Source organism: Pinus tabuliformis, chromosome 3_1, assembly GCF_031772625.1.
Source record: "Pinus tabuliformis cultivar Carrire ecotype Pingquan chromosome 3_1, CPIR1, whole genome shotgun sequence".
Lineage (NCBI taxonomy): Eukaryota > Viridiplantae > Streptophyta > Pinopsida > Pinales > Pinaceae > Pinus > Pinus tabuliformis.
The window spans coordinates 978,857,342-978,879,081 of record NC_142301.1 but is presented as its reverse complement, the minus strand read 5'-3'; positions in this window follow the sequence as shown (position 1 = coordinate 978,879,081).

Here is a 21,740-nt window from a genome sequence, read left to right as displayed (position 1 = left end):
CATGTCCAGTCTGAAACAGATAAGGCAAATGGCTTCATTGAGCACATCCAACATATTTTCCAGCAATTCCATGACATTATGGAGAAATCAAATGCCAAGTACAAGCAGCGACATGATCAACATTGGGTGCCACAAAAGTTTCAGGTGGGTGACAAAGTCTAGTTGCATTTGTAAAAGAAATGCCTTACCGGAGCCTATCAGAAACTCAGACCACTTTGATATGGTCCTTACACCATTACCAAGGTTGTGGGAGACAATTCATTTGAGCTCAACATTCCCCCATTCCTTGGCCTGCACCCAGTGTTCAATGTGGACCGCCTTCGGCCATACTTTCCACCATTACTAGAAACATCCGACATTGCAGAACAGCTTACACCCACAAAGTTAAATCCAAATTGCATGGAACATGCTACAACTGATCAAGTCATGGACACACAGATCAAGCACAATTGCCAGCAAAATATCCAACTGTACCAAGTTGTTAAAGCAGGCCAACTCCTTCGTCGGGGCAAGTGGCTCATCAGGGACCAAGTTCAGCAGAAGTTTCCTCGTCTCATGGAGGAACTCAATGCAATGGGGACCATTGCTTCCTAAGGGGGTAGGAATGATCCAGGTGGACATTGGTGGCCACCTGACAAGTCCACTTAGACCCCCACCATTGTTTCTTTCAACTTTCCAGTTTCCTTAATTGTAGAGCAGTTTACTATTTTTAGCAGTTTTTCAGGTCCTGAACTTCTGGAGCCATTTTGAGGCCCTAAATGACGTTTTTTTGGGAAAACTGGGAGCAACATGGATCAACGGACTAATTTTTCTCTTCCCAAAGTTGGAGTTCTCAGATAGATCTTTCTAAGGAGATATTGTGCGCGTCAAATGGATATCGTATGCCAAAGTTATGACCCTGGGAAGTTAATGTACCAATTTACCCAAACGAGGCCCACAATTTGGCGTTTCATCTTCTAGGGTTAGGTTTTTGGATGTTTAGGGTTTTCCATTGTTTCTCAACAATAAATAGGCCTTTGAGCCTCATTATAACACGATTCATAGGCATGTAGCCACCACATCTCTTCTCAAAGATAAGCTACCATCTCCCTATCTGGTTTATTTCCATTGTTGTTTGAAAGCATATTTAAGTATTTTACATTAATGAAATGAAGTATTATTTTCACTGCATCTCTGTGTTGATGGTTATCTCTGTAATTTGTTGCGTTCCTGTTTAAATCCAGATCAAGTGACTACCACCAAAATGTCGTGGGTACTCTGTGATCAAATGACCACTTTCATGGGAGTCCCCTGGTAGTCCACTTGTTGGTGAATGGAGAAGGGACCCTAATATATATCTAGAGTAACCAAGAATCCTCCAGAGTAATTCACTTCAAAAATGACCCAAGCAAATATTTTGTCGAATAGTCCCGAGCAACCCTCATCTACATAGTAAAAATTTCCAATCTTATTGGTGATTTCCATGATGTCTTTCTTTGAAAAAAGATGCAAAGGAAGGCTTGGGAGCTTCACCCATATAATTTTATGATTAATAACTTCCTTAACATGGCGAAAGGCCACATACCATCTCTATAGTACTAGAAATCCTCGTCCCCACACCCAAGGCATAGATGCAATCTTATTAGCATCCTCCTCCTTCAAAAAGTGAAAGCCAACCATTTTTTAAGTAGCACAGTTTCCTTTGGCATGTATTGAAGAATGGAAGACCAAACCTTATCAATCCATTCTTTCAATGAGAACCTGTCATATTTGTGAACTCCCATCGCCCCACCATTACCCTTTGTTTTAGCCTCACAACATTGTCCCAATATACGTCCACCTCTAGAATCAGGGTTCAGACTTCCTCTTCTGCCTTGATTTTTTTTTTTCCTCCTATTTCTAGGATTCTTGTTCAAAAAATCCTTTCTTGGAAAATATGTTCGAAAGGGAATATCAACCTCCTTGAATGGTTTCCCTCCCATTTCCTTTTTTGACCCGTGCAAAATCTTAGAGCACCTTACCTGACCTTCACTCTCATTCTTAGCAACAACAGTAACATCTATTAGCTCTTCCATGTTGGATATGTGGTCAATCAAATAAGTTTGACCAACCATGCCAAGTAATTGCGTGGCACCTCCACGAACGCTCCATATTTTCAAAAACTGACCCGCCAAAAGTATTGATGAACCACCTTTTAATACAAAATTAACAATAATACCTTAGACCACTAATTCCTTCGATTGGAGAAAAACAAAATTACCTCCAGATGAGCATACACCTTAGACCTTCTAGCCCTGCTGATTGGATCCAATTCCACCTTAGAAAATCATGACCATCATTCACAAAATTCTATAGCAACCAATGATATGTAAGTCTACAGGACGATATCACAGTCAGATATGGACAAGCCAATAATTTAGAGATTGAATATATGGTAATTTTAGATAAACATACCCTTAGTTAATGACCCTCCAACCCCTTAACATGCCTTTGGAAGGAACCATTGCCTGATTTAGTATCTTCTAGCCAAACACTTGCAATCAAGGATGCACTTGAGAATTATGGAAAGTGAAAGTTACCAAAATAGAAGCACAATGACAACGCTCAAAGAGTATGGAGAACAACAAGATGGCTTGAATCAATATAAGTAAATATTCCTCTTCAATTCCTTTCCTATCACCTCTCCTAGAGTCCTTTATTAGAATGATCTAAATTCAACTTAGTTTACCTCCTTACCTACAACATTAACTGGTGTATAGTACACTAGTTGGTCATCTCCCAGACGAGTCCTTTCCCATTCAACTGACGATACCCAAAAAAAGAATACAGAGAGCCGAAGCCAACGGCTACAATGATGAATATTTATAGTACCATGAATAAATTCTCTCCAAGGTCATAATGCACCAAAATATCTCTATTTCAATCATACAATACTATAAATATCTTTCTAGAAATAGGCTTTCCCAAGAAAGCATCCCATAAATGGCCAACTCTATAATCTATGCCTCTCCAACCAGAGCCACCGTCTAAAACAATACCAAAGTTGACACCAAAATGACAACAACTTAACCACCTAACCCCACAAGTTACATACATTTGCATACCGCACAACAACAACAACATATGCACCAGCATAAACTGCACCAAAAACAACAACACCAACATTTCCAACCAAAAATCTCCCCCATGACTTTGTTTTTTGGAAGTTATGAGAGTTTATATTATTTGGAAGCTAGATAATTCAACTGAATATCATCTTACCTTGAATCAACAATATATATTTAAGTCTTACTCAACGTGCACATTGCACTTCAACTTTCCGGGCAGCCAACAAAGCTTATTGGATAGGTTGTGATTCCATTACCATGTTTCATGATGAATCTATTGGTTACATTGCAGACTTGTTGGACTACAAAGATCAATCCTGCTAGACTACTGATGTTGTGAATCTGCAGAGAATTTCTACAATGTGTCTCCTGGAGAAAATCTAACAATATAAGTATTGAGAAAATCTAACAATCTCAGTATTGCAATCCATTATTGGAGATAAGACAACACAAGAAAAAATGGCTTTGGTAACTAAGTGAACCTTCTAAGACAATCCACATAAAATATTTCCAATGATAGCACCATCTAAACCCACTACCTACCTATATCCAAAGCCAAATGTCAAGTAGCCCTTCGCCATAGAACAACACTTTTCACCAGTGCATAACAAAAACATTAAACATAGATGTTGAATTTTGTGGTAGTCTCCTTTGGAAAATATCATTAAGGATACACCATAGAAATGATCCTCATTCATAATAGCCAATTACGTAGCAACAACAGAGTGGAGATCTAACTAATTCCTTCGACTTGTAGTCATTTGAACTAGAGTATACTATGAGTTTCCTAGACGTGGCCATGATTGGTTATGGGATTGCATAGTTTACCTCAAATACTAAAATGTTTTTTGTGCCTTCGAATCAGATTACTTTCATCTTGGCTTAATTTAAACTATGAATTTGATGGGTATAATAGCTTAAGACTTCCTTTATCATACCTACCATGATGATTATGATGTGATTGCAGAGTGACACCAAAAATTTGTTAACGTATTGTAGCCTAACTCAATTTCATTTAATTTGGATGACCCAGTCAACATAATCATGCCATTACAAGACATAATTTCTTGTAAGACCATTGTTAATGAATAGAATTTGGTACATAGTACTTGAAAATATTGCTATAGAAAAATTCGAAAATCGAAAATTTCTCAAGTTCGTTGGAAAAATTGACCAGATGCCTCAGATAGTGTTGTCTAGAAGAACCTTAAATGTTATATAGTCATGTGTCATGCCACAATGTAACTCCTCTTCATTATTGCATGCATCCATAACTCATCCAGAGTGGGTTGAAAGAGATCATATCGCCTCCAACCTTAGGGTCTGGTCATAAGGCCTACTTTACAAGTGATAGTTAGATTCCTGTTCCGGTGCTAGGAATCCCAACAATTATCATAACTTGTGTATGCTCATTGAGATTCATCACAACATACATGACTTGGGAAGTCAATTTATAGAAATATTCAACTCGGTTCCATTCTTGGAATACGGATAATAACCAACATGGTGGGATTATAACCACTGCAAATTGGATGATACGCGTGACTCTGTGAGAGTAATCCATGAATCAATCGGTGGTTATGGCCTCAACGATAATTGTTGGAAGGTAGAGGAGCTTAAACACAAATTCACCCAAAACACACGAGCTACGACTCTTCTATTGACCACACAAAACTTGATTATTACAAAGAACTTGGTGAAGGGTATTTAACCTTTTCCAACTAGTGACTCACCTAAAATATCTTGACTTGAAACCACACAAATTGACATGCAAACACACATTATAAGTTCGACTATGAATTATCTCGACTTGACTCAATGCTTAGTTAACTAACTCTCTAACTTTAGAAAACTCCTCATGCGGGAATAATTAGCTTATTTTAGCAATCCCCTTTAATTACGACTGCTAAAATAAGGCATGACTCATGACAACTCAAACAGGCATGTTGGTCTATGTCTTAGCTAGGCTTACAGCACACAAGTTTCTTCTATGAAACTCATATACATATTTTTTCTAATGACTTAGTAAATATGTCAACCAGTTGATCACTAGATTTACAAGGCTTCAAGTGAACTTCTCCATTTTGAAAAATTTCTGTAATAAAGTGATATCTATTATCAATATGCTTGCTCTTTTGATGAAACACATTATTCTTGGATAGTGCAATCATTGAGGTGTTGTCACAATATATTATTGTTGATCCTTGTTGTTTCTACTTGAGTCCATCAAATACTCTTCTTGACCAGACTGCTTGACATGCTATTGATGTTGCTGCTACATATTCTGCTTTTGTTGATGAAAGTGTCATAATGGGTTGCTTCTTAGATGCCCATGCAATAACACCTTATCCAAGATGGAGCACAAAACCAAAAGTGCTCTTTCTATCATCCAAACCACCAGCAAAAATAACATCTAACCTTTGATTGGTCAAATCTTTGATTATTGCTGAAGTTTCTGTAGTTGCTTCCACTTTCATGTTCATGCTCTTCTCGACCATCTCTCTTACCACCATATCTTTCGCCTCATCCTCTGCCTCTCGATCTACTTCTACCTCGACCTCTGTATCTTGAAATAGAAACCTGAATTTTGAAAGCGGTCTCTAAAGTGGAATCATTATTTCTATCTATCCTTGCATCATGTGATAGAAGTGATCCCATTAGCTCATCAATTGTTAATGATGCCAAATCCTTGGCTTCTTATATGGCTTCTACCACAACATCAAATTTGGTAGACAAATATCTAAGAACCTTCTCAACCACTGTTTGATATTTAAGTTCTTCACCATAAATCTTTAACTGATTTACGATAGTTATGACCCAATTCATGAAAGAATCGATGTCCTCTATCTTCTTCATCTGTAGACTTTCAAAATATCTCCTAGTATGCTGCAGCTTAAAAATATTGACTTTGGCCATACCTTTATAGTTTGTCACTAAAGTATCCCATGCTTTCTTTGTTGAAGACATGATCATAATCTTCTGGAACACTATTCCATATAGTCCTTGCTGGATAAAATGCAAAGCTTGTGCATTCTTATTCTTGTATTTCTTCCTTTGTTCCCTCTCTGCATTAGTGAGAGCTCATTTTGCTAATTCACCCTTAGGTTCTGAGAACCCAAATTGGGCATAATCCTAAACATCATGATTCTGCAAAGTGGTCACCATGTTAATGGCCCACACATCATAATCCTTTCCTGTAAATGGAGGAAACTAGGGCTGGAAATTTGAGAAAGCCATCTTTCCTCAAAACCTCTCTTAGAAAAACCCTAAATTTCTTCTTTTATAAGCTTGCAAAACTCCTTTTTGTTAATTCCTGATAAATAAACCCTTAATTATTGTTTAGTATAAAAATTTCTTTTATATAAAAAATATTTATATATAAAAAAATCTTTATAAAAAAAAAACTCTTTATAATAAATAATGTCCTTCTAATAAACTTAATCCCAAATCCTTTTAAATAAAAAACTTTTATGAAAACCAACTTAAATTTAATGAGTTTGGAAAAACGTTTGTGACTTTCAAAAAACCCACATCACTACGCCTCGTGACTTTCAACCTTAAAAAAAATGTTGACTCCATATTGAGTCAGCGCCACGATGTTTATTAATGTCCTGCACTCTCTCCATTGCATAACAACTGCGCAATTAACCCAAAATTTGACATATCCGAAGGTACAGGTAAATTGCAAAGTTTTTGTACTAACTAAGTGCGAAATCTCCGTGCTTTTTAACAGTTCTACAAATTTGCAACACAAATTTATAATAATAAAAAAAATGTCAGACTTCCTTTTTTTGGCCCTCTTCTCACTGGCTCTATAGGCACCATGGATCTTGTAATCCTTCCTCGGCTCTAATACCAATTTTTTGGAAAGGTAGAGGATCTTAATAAGAAATTCACCTAAAACACATGAGCTGCGGCTCTTCTATTGAGCACACAAAACTTGATTATTACAATGAACCTGATGAAGGGTATTTAACCTTTTCCAACTAGCGACTCGCTTAAAATATCTTGACATGCAACCACACATTATAAGTTCGACTATGAATTATCTCGACTTGACTCAACGCTCAGTTAACTGACTCCTTAACTTTAGCCAACTACTCATGCGAGAGTAATTACCTTATTTTAACATTCCCCCTTAATTACGACCGCTAAACTAAGACATGATTCATGAAAACTCAAACAGGTTTGCTGGTCTATGTCTCAGCTAGACTTACAACACACAAGTTTCTTCTATGAAACTCAAACACATATTTTGCTAACGACTTAGTAAATTTGTTAGCCATTTGATCACTAGATTTACAAGGCTTCAAGTGAACTTCCCCATTGCTCAAAAGGTCTCTAATAAAGTGATATCTAGTATCAATATGCTCCTTTTGATGAAACACACTATTCCTGGATAGTGCAATCGTTGAGTTGTTGTCACGATATATTGTTGTCGATCCTTTTTGTTTTTGCTTGAGTCCATCAAATACTCTTCTTAGCCAGACTGCTTGACATGCTGCTGATGTTGCTGCTACATATTCTGCTTCTGCTGATGAAAGTGTAGTAATGGGTTGCTTCTTAGATGCCCATGAAATCACACATGAACCAAGATGGAACAAAAAACCAGAAGTTCTCTTTCTATCATCCAAACTACCTGCAAAAATAACATCTCACCTTTGATTTGTCAAATCTTTGATTATTGTTGAAGTTTCTACAATTGCTTCCACTTTCATGTTCATGGTCCTCTTAGCGATCTCTTTGACCACCATATCTTTTGCCTCATCCTCTGCCTCTCGATCTACTTTTGCCTCGACTTCTGTCTCTTGAAATAGAAACCAGAATTTTGAAAGTGGTCTCTAAAGTGGAATCATTATTTCTGTCTATCCTTGCCTCATGTGATAGAATTTATCCCATCATCTCATCAATTGTTAATGATGCCAAATCCTTGGCTTCTTATATGGCTCCTACCACAACATCAAATTTCGTAGACAAAGATCTGAGGACCTTCTTAACCATTGTACAATCTTTAATTTCTTCACCATAAATATTTAGTTGATTTAATACAGTTGTCACTCGATTCATGAAAGAATCGATGTCCTGTATCTCCTTCACCTGTAGACTTTCAAAATATTTCTTAGTATTCTGCAACTTAACAATATTGACTTTGGTCATACCTTTATATTTTTTTGCCAAAGTATCCCATGCTTCCTTTTCTGAAGATGTGATCATATTCTTTTGGAACACTGCTCAGTGGATTACTTGTTGGATAAGCTACAACTCTTGTGCATTCTTATTCTTATTCTTGTCTTTCTTCCATTGTTCCTTCTCTGCATTAGTGAGAGCTCATTTTGCTACTTCATCCTTAGCTTATGAAAACCCAAACTAGACATAATCCTAAACATCATGAGCCTGCAAATTGTTCACCATCTTAATGGCCCACACATCATAATCCTTCCCTATAAATGGTGGAAACTGGGGTTGGAAATTTTAGAAATCCATCTTTCCTCAAAACCTCTCTTCAAAAAACCCTAAATTTCTTCTTTTATAAGCATGCAAAACTCCTTTTTTTTAATTCCTTATAAATAAACCATTAATTATTTTTTGATATACAAATTCTTTTATAAAAAAATGAAAACCCCTTATAATAAAGCACGTCCTTCTAATAAACTTAAACCCAAATAATTTTACATATATATATATATATATATATATTTATTTATGAAAACCCACTTAACTTTTATGATTTTGGAAAAATTTTGTGGCTTTCAAAAACTTCATGACTTTCAAAAAACCCATGTCACTACGCCTCGTGACTTTCAACCTTCAGAATAAAATGTTGACTCCGTATTGTTTCACGACCATGACATTTATTAATGGCATGCGCTCTCTAGACTGCATAAAAACTACGCACTTAACCCGAAATTTCACAGATTTGAAGGTACACATAAATTGTATGGTTTTTGTATTAACTAAGTGCGAAATCTCCACGCATTTTAACATTTCTACAAATTTGCAATGCAAATTTATAAAAAAAAAATTGTCGGCCTTCTTTTTTTTAGCCCTCTTCTCACTGGCTCTGTAGGTACCACAAATCTTGCGATCCTTCCTCAGCTACGGCATCAATTTATTGGAAAGGTAGAGGAGCTTAAACACAAATTCACCCAAAACACACAAGCTGTGGCTCTTCTATTGATCACACAAAACTTGATTATTACAATGAACCTAGTGAAGGGTATTTAACCTTTTCCAACTAGCGACTTGCCTAAAATATCTTGACATGCAACCACACACTATAAGTTCGACTATGAATTATCTCGACTTGACTCAATTCTTAGTTAACTGACTTTGTAACTTTAGCCAAATCCTCATGCAAGAGTAATTACTTTATTTTAACATCCCCCCTTAATTACGACCCTTAAAATAAGACATGACTCACGACAACTCAAACATGCCTCCTGGTCTATGTCTTAGCTAGGCTTACAACACACAAGTTTCTTCTATGAAACTCAAACACATATTTTTCTAATAACTTAGTAAATCTATCAACCAATTGATCACTAGATTTACAAGGCTTCAAGTGAACTTCTCCATTTATCACAAGTTCTCTAATAAAGTGATATATAGTATCAATATGCTTTCTCTTTTGGTGAAACACACTATTCTTGGATAGTGCAATCATTGAGGTGTTGTCACAATATATTGTTGTTGATCCTTGTTGTTTCTTCTTGAGTCCATCAAATACTCTTTTTAACCAGATTGCTTGACATGTTGCGGATGTTGTTGCTACATATTCTGATTTTGCTGATGAAAGTGTCACAATGGGATGCTTCTTGGATGCCCATGAAATCACACCTGAACCAAGATGGAACACAAAACCAAAAGTTCTATTTCTATCATCCAAACTGCCTGCAAAAATAACATCTCACCTTTGATTATCGCTGAAGTTTCTACAGTTGCTTCCACTTTCATGTTCATCCTCTTTTCGGCCATCTCTCTGACCACCATATCTTCTGCCTTGTCCTCTGCCATCGATCTACTTCTCCTCGACCTCTGTCTCTTGAAATAGAAAAATGACTTTTCAAAGCGGTCTCTAGAGTGGAATCCTTATTTCTATCTATCCTTGCCTCATGCGATAGAAGTGATCCCATCATCTTATCAATTGTTAATGATGCCAAATTCTTGGCTTCTTATATGGCTACTACTACAACATCAAATTTGGTAGACAAAGATCTAAGAACCTTCTCAACCACTGCTTGATCTTTAATTTATTCACCATACATCTTTAACTGATTTACGACAGTTATGATCCGATTCATGAAATAATTGATGCCTTATGTCTCCATCTGCAGACTTTCAAAATCTCTCCTAGTATTCTGCAACTTAAGAATATTGACTTTACCCATACCTTTATAGTTTGTCACCAAACTATCCTATGCTTCCTTTGCTGAAGATGTGATCATAATATTCTGTAACACTGCTCGGTTCACTCCTTGCTGGATAAGTTGCAACACTTGTTTATTATTATTATTGTCTTTCTTCCATTGTTCCCTCTCTACATTAGTGAGAGCTCGTTCTGTTGCTTCATCCTTAAGTTTTGAAAACCCAAACTAGACATAATCCCAAACATCATGAGCCTGCAAAGTGGTCACCATCTTAATGGCCCACACATCATAATATTTCCTTGTAAACGGTAGAAACTCAGGCTGGAAATTTGAGAAAACCATCTTTCCTCAAAAAATCTCTTCAAAAAACCCTAAATTTCTTCTTTTATAAGCTTGCAAAGCTCTTTTTTAAAATTCCTTATAAATAAACCCTAAATTATTTTTTAATATAAAAAATATTTTATATAAAATAATCTTTATAAAAAAAATTCTCTTTATAGTAAATCATGTCCTTCTAATAAACTTAAACCCAAATCCTTTTAAATAAGAAACTTTTATGAAAACCCACTTAACTTTTATGAGTTCGGAAAAGAGTTCGTGACCTTCAAAAACTTTGTGACTTTCAAAAAATCCACGTCACTATGCCTCGTGACTTTCAACCTTTAAAAAAATGTTGACTTTGTATTGAGTCATGGCCATGACATTTATTAATGGCAGTGACTTTCAACCTTAAAAAAAATGTTGACTTTGTATTGAGTCATGGCCATGACATTTATTAATGGCTTGTGCTCTCCCGACCGCATAAAAACTACGCACTTAACTCAAAATTTCACAGATTCGAAGGTACACATAAATTGCGCGGTTTTTGTACTAATTAAGTGTGAAATTTCCGCGTTTTTTAACACGTTTACAAATTTACAACACAAATTTATAAAAAAATTGTCAACCTTCTTTGTTTTCACCCTTTTCTCATTGGCTCTACAGGCACCACAGATCTTGTGATCCTTCCTCAGCTCTGATACCAATTTATTGGAAAGGAAGAGGAGCTTAAACAAAAATTCACCCAAAACACATGAGCTACGACTCTTCTATTAACCAAACAAAACTTGATTATTACAATGAACTTGGTGAAGGGTATTTAACATTTTCCAACTTGTAACTCGTCTAAAATATCTTGACATGAAACCACACAAATTGACATGAAACCACACACTATAAGTTCGACTATGAATTGTCTCGACTTGACTCAACGCTCAGTGAACTAACTCTCTAAATTTAGCCAACTCCTCGTGTCAGAGTAATTAACTTATTTTAACACTCCCTCTTAATTATGACCGCTAAACTAAGACATGACTCATGACAACTCAAACATGCATGTTGGTCTATGCCTTAACTAGGCTTACAACACACAAGTTTCTTCTATGAAACTCTAACACATCTTTTGCTAATGACTTAGTAAATATGTCATCCAATTGATCACTAGATTTACAAGGCTTCAAGTGAACTTCTCCATTTCTCACAAGTTCTCTAATAAAGTGATATCTAGTATCAATATGCTTGCTCTTTTGATGAAACACACTATTCGAAGATAGTGCAATAATTGAGTTGTTGTCACAATGTATTGTTGTTGATCCCTGTTGTTTCTTCTTGAGTCCATCAAATACTCTTCTTAACTAGACTGCTTGACATGTTGCTCCTTCTTAGATGCCCATGAAATCACACTTGAACCAAGATGGAACAAAAAACTAGAAGTTCTCCTTCTATCATCCAAACTGCCTCCAAAAATAACATCCCACCTTTGATTTGTCAAATATTTGATTATTGTTGAAGTTTCTGCAGTTTCTTCTACTTTCATGTTCATGCTCTTCTCAGCCATCTTTGTGACCACCATATATTCTGCCTTGTGCTCTGCCTCTTTATCTACTTTTGCCTCGACCTCTGTCTCTTGAAATAGAAACCTAACTTTTGAAAGCAGTCTCTAAAGTGGAATCCTTATTTATGTCTATCCTTGCCTCATGCGATAGAAGTGATCCCATTAGATCATCAATTGTTAATGATGCCAAATTCTTGGCTTCTTATATGGCTATTACCACAACATCAAATTTGGTAGACAAATATCTAAGAACCTTCTCAACCACTGTTTTATTTTTAAGTTCTTCACCATAAATCTTTAATTGATTTATGATAGTTATGACCTAATTCATGAAAAAATCAATGTCGTTCACCTGCTTCATATGCATACTTTCAAAATCTCTCATAGTATTCTGCAACTTAACAATATTGACTTTGGCCATACATTTATAGTTTGTTGCCAAAGTATCACAAGCTTCCTTTGCTGAAGACGTGATCATAATCTTCTGGAACACTGCTTGGTCCACTCCTTGCTTAATAAGTTGCAATGCTTGTGCATTCTGATTCTTGTTTTTCTTCCATTGTTCCCTCTCTGCATTAGTGAGAGCTCATTCTGCTACTTCATCCTTAGGTTCTGAAAACTCAAACTGGACATAATCCCAAACATCATGAGCCTACAAAGTGGTCGCCATATTAATGGCACATACATCATAATCCTTCCTTATAAACGGTGGAAACTGGGGTTGGAAATTTGAGAAAGCCATCTTTCCTCAAAACCTATCTTCCAAAAACCCTAAATTTCTTCTTTTATAAGTGTGCAAAAATCCTTTTTTAATTTTTTTTAAATAAACCCTTAATTATTTTTGAATAATATATATATATATATATATATAAAATCTTTATAATAAATCATGTCCTAATAAATGTAAACCCAAATCCTTTTAAATAAAAAACTTTTATGAAAACCCACTTAACTTTTATGAGTTCGGAAAAAAGTTCGTGACTCTCAAAAGCCCCACATCACCACGTCACCAGGCCTTATGACTTTCAACGTTCAAAAAAAATGTTGACTCTGTATTGAGCCACTATTACGACGTTTATTAAGGAGTTGTCTAATGAGGCGGAGGAATTGCCCAGACGACCAAAAGTGGCCAGAATCTAGGTAAAAAAAAATTCAAAAAATCTTGTAGAGGTAGTTTTTGTATCATGTTTTTGACAGTGGAAATGGATTCAACACCATCAAAAACCTTTAAGACACCTAAAATTTTGAATTTTAACAACTATAACTTGGATTTACAAAATCCTTGCCGGATTTTCTCTAAATATGACCGGAATTTCCATAACTTTCCGGGCAACTCCTCCACCTCGTTAGACTACGCTGTTTATTAATGGTTTGCGCTCTCCCGACCACATAAAAATTGTGCACTTAACTCGAAATTTCGTAGATTTGAAGGTACATGTAAATTGTATGGTTTTTGTACTAAAATCTCTGTGTTTTTTAATAGTTCCACAAATTTGCAACACACATTTATATAAAAATTGGCCCTTTTTTTTTGGTATTTTTTTGTTATCTTTGTAGGCACCACAGACCTTGTGATCCTTCCTCAGCTTTGATACCAATTTGTTGGAAAGGCAGAAGAGTTTAAACACAAATTCACGTAAAGCACACGAACTATGCCTCTTCTTTTGACCACACAAAACTTGATTATGACAATGAACCTGGTAAAGGGTATTTAACCTTTTCCAACTAGCGACTCGTCTAAAATATCGTGACATACAACCACACACTATAATTTCAACTATAAATTATCTTGACTTGACTCAATGCTCAGTTAACGAACTCTCTAACTTTAACCAACTCCTCATGCAGGAATAATTATCTTATTTTAACAATAACATAGAAGAGTTAAAATCCGAACTCTTGAACTTATATCCATCACAAATTCCAGGAATATGAGGTAAAATAATTGACTTCTTTCCTTCTGGGTATTCTGGAAATTTGCTACCAACATTAAGATGCTTTTGTTAAAGAAAGTAATTTCAACTATCATTTAATTGTCTATTAGTTGTCATAATTATCTTACATTTAGTTCAGTGAATTTTAGTTAGTTAAGTTTTATTTTAGTTATTTAACTTGATGTCTTTCATGTAGCTATTTAGTTCTCACTGAGTAATGAGCAGTTTGAAGAGTAGATTTTCTCTACCTATATTTTAGATATCACCACACTTCCATTTTGAATTTATTCGTGTCTATGTTTTCTCCATCTCAATTCTTATCATGGTATGAGAGCAGAGGTTACATAATACTATTGAGAAAACATTTGAAATTTGTGTACTTATAGGGAAAGCGCAGATGCGAAGAGTGAAGTGGCAGCCTGGACAATGAGAGGTCCTAAATTTTGTTTTAAAAAAAATTGAGGGCCAACCAACGCAACCTGTAACTATACAAGCGCACGCCCCCCTGAAGAGGAAGACAATGTACCTATATTTCTAATAATCGTACTCTAGAACTAGGAAAGGGTACGCTGATTCAACTCCAAACTTACAGTAGAGTGATTTTCTCTACTAGTCGCGGGACATTCTAGTAAGAAACTGTGTCGGCCTTCCATTAAAAAAAAGGTGTGATAGCTTCACAGCTTTAATATAAATCGACAAAAACTTATTTGTGAAAGCGTTGCTCACAGGTATTTACACACGTGCTTATGTAGCTTTTGGAAAAGGTTATTCAATGCATTCATGTATTCTTTGGCTTTTCAAGAAAAAATACCTGTCTCCATTTAAGCATTATCAATTAGTGGAGGCTCTCAAGGTCTTCTATGAAGAATATTCTCTATTTTCCCTTGACATTAACATCCTAATTAATGGTTCTTTCGCATGGGGATTTATAAAGTGAAGAATTTAATTTTGAAGATTAAAGATCAAGAATTTTCTTAACATAGTTTTTTGATGAAAAAAATGGACTGGATTTTATTAAAGTATAAAATACTAGTTACATATGCATACTTGCATCTATCTATATTTTGGATATACAACCATATAATGTTATCAAATTTAAATATAGACATATTCTCAAGTAGTAATATAAAATCTAATTGTCTTGCTATCCCAAGTAAAAAAAAAACTGACAAATATTCAAAAAGACAAAACTAACAACATATGCCTAGATAGTATATTGAAAACAAAACTAATATCAACAAATTAAGGAAGAGTGATTCACCCCTCCACATTGGGTGCACCATCAGAGAAAAAGGTGAAATGTATGAAGCCTTCCATATCTTCCAGCCCTTGTTTGGATAAGTTGTTAGTCATGACATTTTTTTCCCTATAGATGTGTTGGATGTTGAAACTAGTGAAGGACTGAATGAGTGCATCCATCCACTCTTGCCAGCCCCTAAGATTCGGGGGATCAAATGATGAAGTACCTGAGATGCCATGTATAACATTCATGGAATCCCCATATACATGGATGCTATGAATTTGTTTTTCCATGGAAAACCATAGCAGGCCCCATAATGCCACCAATTTCGCCCTGGTATTGGATCCCAAGCCTCCATACCAATGCAGCATGTAGTGAGAGTGTTCAGTAATTTTTAGCCAGACACCACAATCACATCATCCCCTTTATGTCACACCATAAAAAATCTAGCAGGCAATATGACTTGTGTGCTTAAATACCTCCCCATCATATCTTTGTGAATCTTCTCCCCAAGGTCAATACACTCCATCCAAACATTGATCTTGGAGAAAATGTTGTGGGCATTAAGATGTTTCCCTCTAAAACTGAGATGGTTCCTGAACTTCCATATTTCCCAAATGCTAAATAAGGGGTTATAACATTCTATGCCCCTCCTACCCAACCCCCATCGAAGGCACTATTCCAATGAGTTGAAATGTCTGATACCAATTTTAAAGTGAGAAAATTTGGTGTCCCATATACTGGATACAAACCTGCAAAGGAGAAAGAGATGTGAAATTGTTTCTTGCTCCTCACCATAGAGAGAACACCTTCCCAGACCCTGTAAGCCTCTCCTACATAGATTGTCCAAGGTCAAAATACTATTATTCCATGTCAAACAACAAAATAATGTAATTTTTAGTGGGGCCTCCAATTTTCACAATACCATGGACCACACCACCTCGCTAATGTGGATTCTTGTGCGTCACTCATAATCTAAAAATAATTTTCAGCAACCACAACAACTCCCTTCTTAAGTGGTCCATTCCAAGTCGGGTAGTCTCCTCTCTCATTCCGACAAAGGCTTGCTCCTTTGAGGGCATTAATGTACAAATCCCATTTCTGTGAATGTGGTCCCGTCAATCCAATTTGTGATGTGGATCTCCAGATAGGATGAACTCCATTCCACCCCTCAATGGCCTGATATATCATTAGAAGTCCCTTCTAGTGTAAAGCCTCAATTGTATCTTCTTTTAGTGCAAATGAATCTGGTATGCCAACAATCAATTCCTTCCCAATAGTAAGCGCTTGACCATTTCCAAAAGACCACTAAATTCTATGCATGAACCATTCCTTTACTTTTTGGAAGCCTCTCCATATGTATGAGCCCCTTTTAATTCCTATTTCTTGTAACTTAATCCATTGATAAATCAGCCTGTGTAAATGGTATTTTGTTGAGATAATCTGTGCCCAGATACCCTCTCCAAATAAGGCCCACCACAATGATTTAATAAGTAGTGATATACCAAAAGTCGCAGTGTGTAATATCCCCCAGCCTCTGAGCTCTTTTGGCTTCACAATGGTATCCCAGGCGATCAAGTGGTATTTATTTTCTCTCCCTACACCAGACCATAAGAAACGAGCCATAATAGATCTAATCTTGGACAAGATATAAGCTAAAATAATAAATAAATGCATCCAATATGTGGCAAGTTGTTGTAGGACAGATTGAATAAGGATGTATCTCCCACCCAAAGTAAGCCAACAATAGGTCCACCCTTTGAGCTTCCTGTCAAATTTATGTATCAACCATGCCCAGTCCTCCAGTCAATACCCATAAGGCTTCATTCTTATCGCCTTGTGCCCACCCCGAATATGGCCATAGTGTATTGTATCTCACCCATGTCACCAGTTGTATAAATAAGAAATGATTTCATAACATTCACATTGAGACCAAAATCCTCACCTAATCGAATGAATATATTATGGATGGTCTCCCATGGTGTCCTGGAGATAATGCCAAATGTAAGTATAACATCAACAAAGAAAAGGTGAGTGATACTAACCTTGGGAGTCATCTGCACTCCCCTGAAATTCCCTAATTGTTTTTCCTAGATAATCTTCCTGTTGATACCATCCATAATCAAAATGAAAAGAAGTGGTGATAATGAGCATCCTTGTCTTAGTCCTCTTCCTGCACTAAAAAAATCAGTTGGGAACTCGTTTATCAGGACAACAAGCCATACATCTTTAACACATGCCATGATCCATTCCACGTTGTATATCTCCAATCCAATCTTCAAGAGGATAATCTGAAGAAAATCCCAGTCCACACAATCATATGCCCTCATTAGATCAATCTTCATCACAAATGCTTCTAATTTTTTAGTGTGTATAGTGTGAATGCATTCTTGAGCAATAACAATAGCATCATGAATTGACCTGTCATGTAGAAAGCCAAATTGTTCTCTGGAAATATGAGATGACAATATATCCTTTATTCTCCCAACAATGACCTTGGATATGAGCTTGTAAATGATGTTGCATAAGGAAATCGGCCTAAAATCAGAGAAAGTGTCAGGTGTTAATACCTTCGGTATGAGAGTGATAAAGGTTGATTTTATAGCTCCAGAAATATATCTCCTGGAATGATATTCTTCAACCATATCTAAGAGTTCTTGTCCCATCAATTAAAAGAAATGTAGGAACAACTCAACCATCCACCCATCTAGGCTAGGGAATTTGTCCTTGGCAAAGGATTTCAATATAGAGTGTATCTCATCCATGGTAACCTGCTTATAAAGTGATTCATTTTCCTCTCTATCAAGTATTCTCGGGTATCCCTCGACCACCTAGAGTTGATATTCAATATGGTAAACCCCTTTATCAGAGAATATGTTCCTAAAATAATATACATCCTCCCTCTATATCTATGCATATGTTATCTTATATTTTCCATTAGCTCCTCTAATAAGTTATATTGCATTGATGTTCCACCTATGACCTGCATAATGATGGAGAAACTTTGTTTTTCGGTCACCCTCCCATATCCAGATGGCTCGAATTTTAAGTCCCCATGTTTTATCCTACATTAGTAAGATGTGTTTTTTCCTTCGCTCCATATGTTTTAGCCTTTGAATGGTGCATATAGTGGGAGGTGTTATGTCTATGCTTTCTCCAATCTCTCGGATTTATTCCATCATCATATTCAACTCCCGGTACAGCTTCACCTTTTTTTTTCACTCCCATACCTTGAATCGAATCTTTAAGTCCTTTAATTTCATAGTAATATGTCTCATAGTAGTGGTGCCCGAATGGGTCGGGAAGGATTTCCATATTGTCTTAACCATCTCATTAAAGTCACTATCTTCCAGCCATGTTCGATTGAACTTGAAAGGAATACCCTTTCTCACTGATTCCATCCTCCATTGGAGTACAATAGGGCAGTGTTTCAATAAATATACCTACTCCACTCTCGAGCGCAGGTTCCTGGCCATGACCTCAAAAAAAATTTGGTGTATCATGAATCAAAGTCTCTTTCCAATATATGCCTCACCACATATATAATTTTTCATGTAGGCATGATGGGTGAGGGTTGGATGTCCACAAGGTGGTTGTCCTCAAATAGTGTGCATAGGTGCTCAGATAGAGGACTGGGACAACAATTTGGCCCCTAGCATTCGTTCTGGGATAGAAAATTTTTTTAATCACCAGCAATAATCATCGAGCCAATCTTAAGTATGTTTGAAGTCTCCGCTCAAATCTAAAACTAGAGTCTGTCATCATAGGGAGCATAATTCCTTATGTGAATATTCTCAAGCATGTCGCGAAGGTGACATGAGAGTAATATCCTTGAAAAAAATGATGGGCTTTCAGGTTGGCCCAGTATGGGTCCCATAGAGTAGTCGATCCCCCCAATAGGCCCATGGAGTCAGTGGCCACCATGCACTAGTGTGGGAAGAAAGACCAAAAATATGTCAGGGATCGGTCAACATCAAACATGTCGCTCTTGGATAAGTAGAATGACAGGGCGAATAGTTTATGTAAGATGTCGCAGGGACAACATTTTGGTCATGTCCCCTAGTACACGCAGATTCAAAGAAATAATGGATTTCATTTGTTAGTCACAAGGGACCTTTGTTCTCTAAGTTCCTTGGATGAAGATATATCCAACGCTGGAATGTCAAATAGGCCACCGTAATCATGAAACAGGTGCTCCCTCGATGAATTTCCACGGAAATGTCTGCTACCCTTCCCCCCACAATGTTGAGTGGTGATGTTTCTCGCTGAATTTGGGTTAATGAATGGAGAGGCAGCCCGAGGTTTGGCATTATGGACAATATGTGTAGAGAGATCCATTAACGGGTTGAGCATCAAGAAACCCAGGTCACTATCCACCGAATTGTGAAGAGATGAGGGAGCGAGTGAAATAGGCGGGGATTGTGGAGAAAGGAGTGGATATGAAGAGGAGTGGAGAGGGTTGGGAGGGACCTATATAGAGTTCAATATAGCAGGGCTTGACACAAAAGTAAAATTATGCAAAGGTTCAGGGGGAAAAGTGACAGTAAGATGGGGGGAAGCTTGTACAGGGTTTTGGACCCCCCCCCCGTTTGAATTCGATGAGATGCTTTGAACCAAAGGTTTTGTAATGACAAGGATAATTTTTTTTAAAACATCGTCAGAAATAAGATCATTAGAGGATGAAGGCTTACCTCTGTTTGACCCAGGCAAGGTGAGAGAATCATATAAGTTCCACGTTGGTCACCCATAATCTCCATGATGCCAAGGCCGTTGTCTAGCTGGGAAGTGCCATTGGCATCTCCCCAATAAATAGCTCATATGATGGCATAGTAAGCAACAAAGGGGATCCCCTAATAATCAATCTTCTGGTTGGTACGAAGTGAGTCCCATTCCATCTCAATGCAACCTAGCAAGCCCCTAGAGTAATTCACCTCCACAAGAATCCATGCCAAGCTCTTGTCACGAGCCCCTAGGATCTAAGGATCAATGTAAACGAAGCATCCAACAACATTCCCAATCTCCATTGGCGTACGTTTGGTCTAGTATTCAAGTGGAAGTTTGAGGATCTTGACCCAAATGAGGTTGTTTCGAGGGGTATCCAGGAGAGGGTTAAACCAAACATACTGCTTCTTAAGTTGCAGGAAACTGCGACCCTAAACCCACGACATGGCAAGAATCCATTATGCATCCTCCTTATGAAAGAAATGGAATCTGAACCATCGATTTAAAATTTTACTAAACTTGGGTGTATATCCCATAATGGTGCTCCATTGTGTCGAAACCCACTCCATAAATTCCATATCCATAGCACCTGAAAATAACCAGTGACCAACCAGAGACTTGTTCTCCAAGCTAACCACCCGATCCCACAATATGCTATGGCTAAAACTCAATGGCTTGGGTGACTCCACACATTTGATATTTTTGTGTCTACAACCTCTGTGCCTTATATGTTTAGTATTGACACCTTGGAACAACATGTCACACCCAAGTAGAGGAGAGGCCGGTGTATTTCAGATCGAAGGTGACGCATTCCCCTCATGCATGGTATGTGAATGTTGCCCAATCGTGAGCGACCTACCCATGAATTCTTTCCACCTCCAATGTGGTCATGAAAAAGGCCTCCTGTACTGAGACATCAACATTGAGAATCTAAATGATCTCATCCATCCTCGTCACCTCGAGCAGTCACGTCCACATAGTTGACCATTGTAATATCCAATGGAAACCAACAGTACAATTGGTTCCACCTCAGCATGAGCTTGTTTGCATAAAAATAAGGTTCATAAATGGAGGAATGTCAATCACGCCAAACTTTGACAAGTGATCCAAAGTGAAAATAAATGTAAATCGGGACACACAATGAGTACAACAAGGATGTCAGTAGGATGAATCTATTCACATGATACAGGTGATCCTGGAGTTGCGTAAGACCCATAGAGGGAAATCTAAGAGAATAAAGTAGCTTGGGGTAGATAGTGGTAAATTAGGATGTCAGATAATCCCGAGAATTTCTAGAAATGCCCAAGACCCTTAGACTAAAATAGAGGGAAATATTTCGTGTAATGCCAAGTGGCCGAGAACCAAGGGAGGAGTGAGAATGTCAAAGAAATAAAAGGTCACTGCCAAAATACAACACCTAATATATAGATCCAATACCCATGCAAAAACCACCATAAATGCAAGAAGTCGACCAAAACGTAGTAGGTGAATGACGAAAAAAGGTCCCTAGGAACCTCT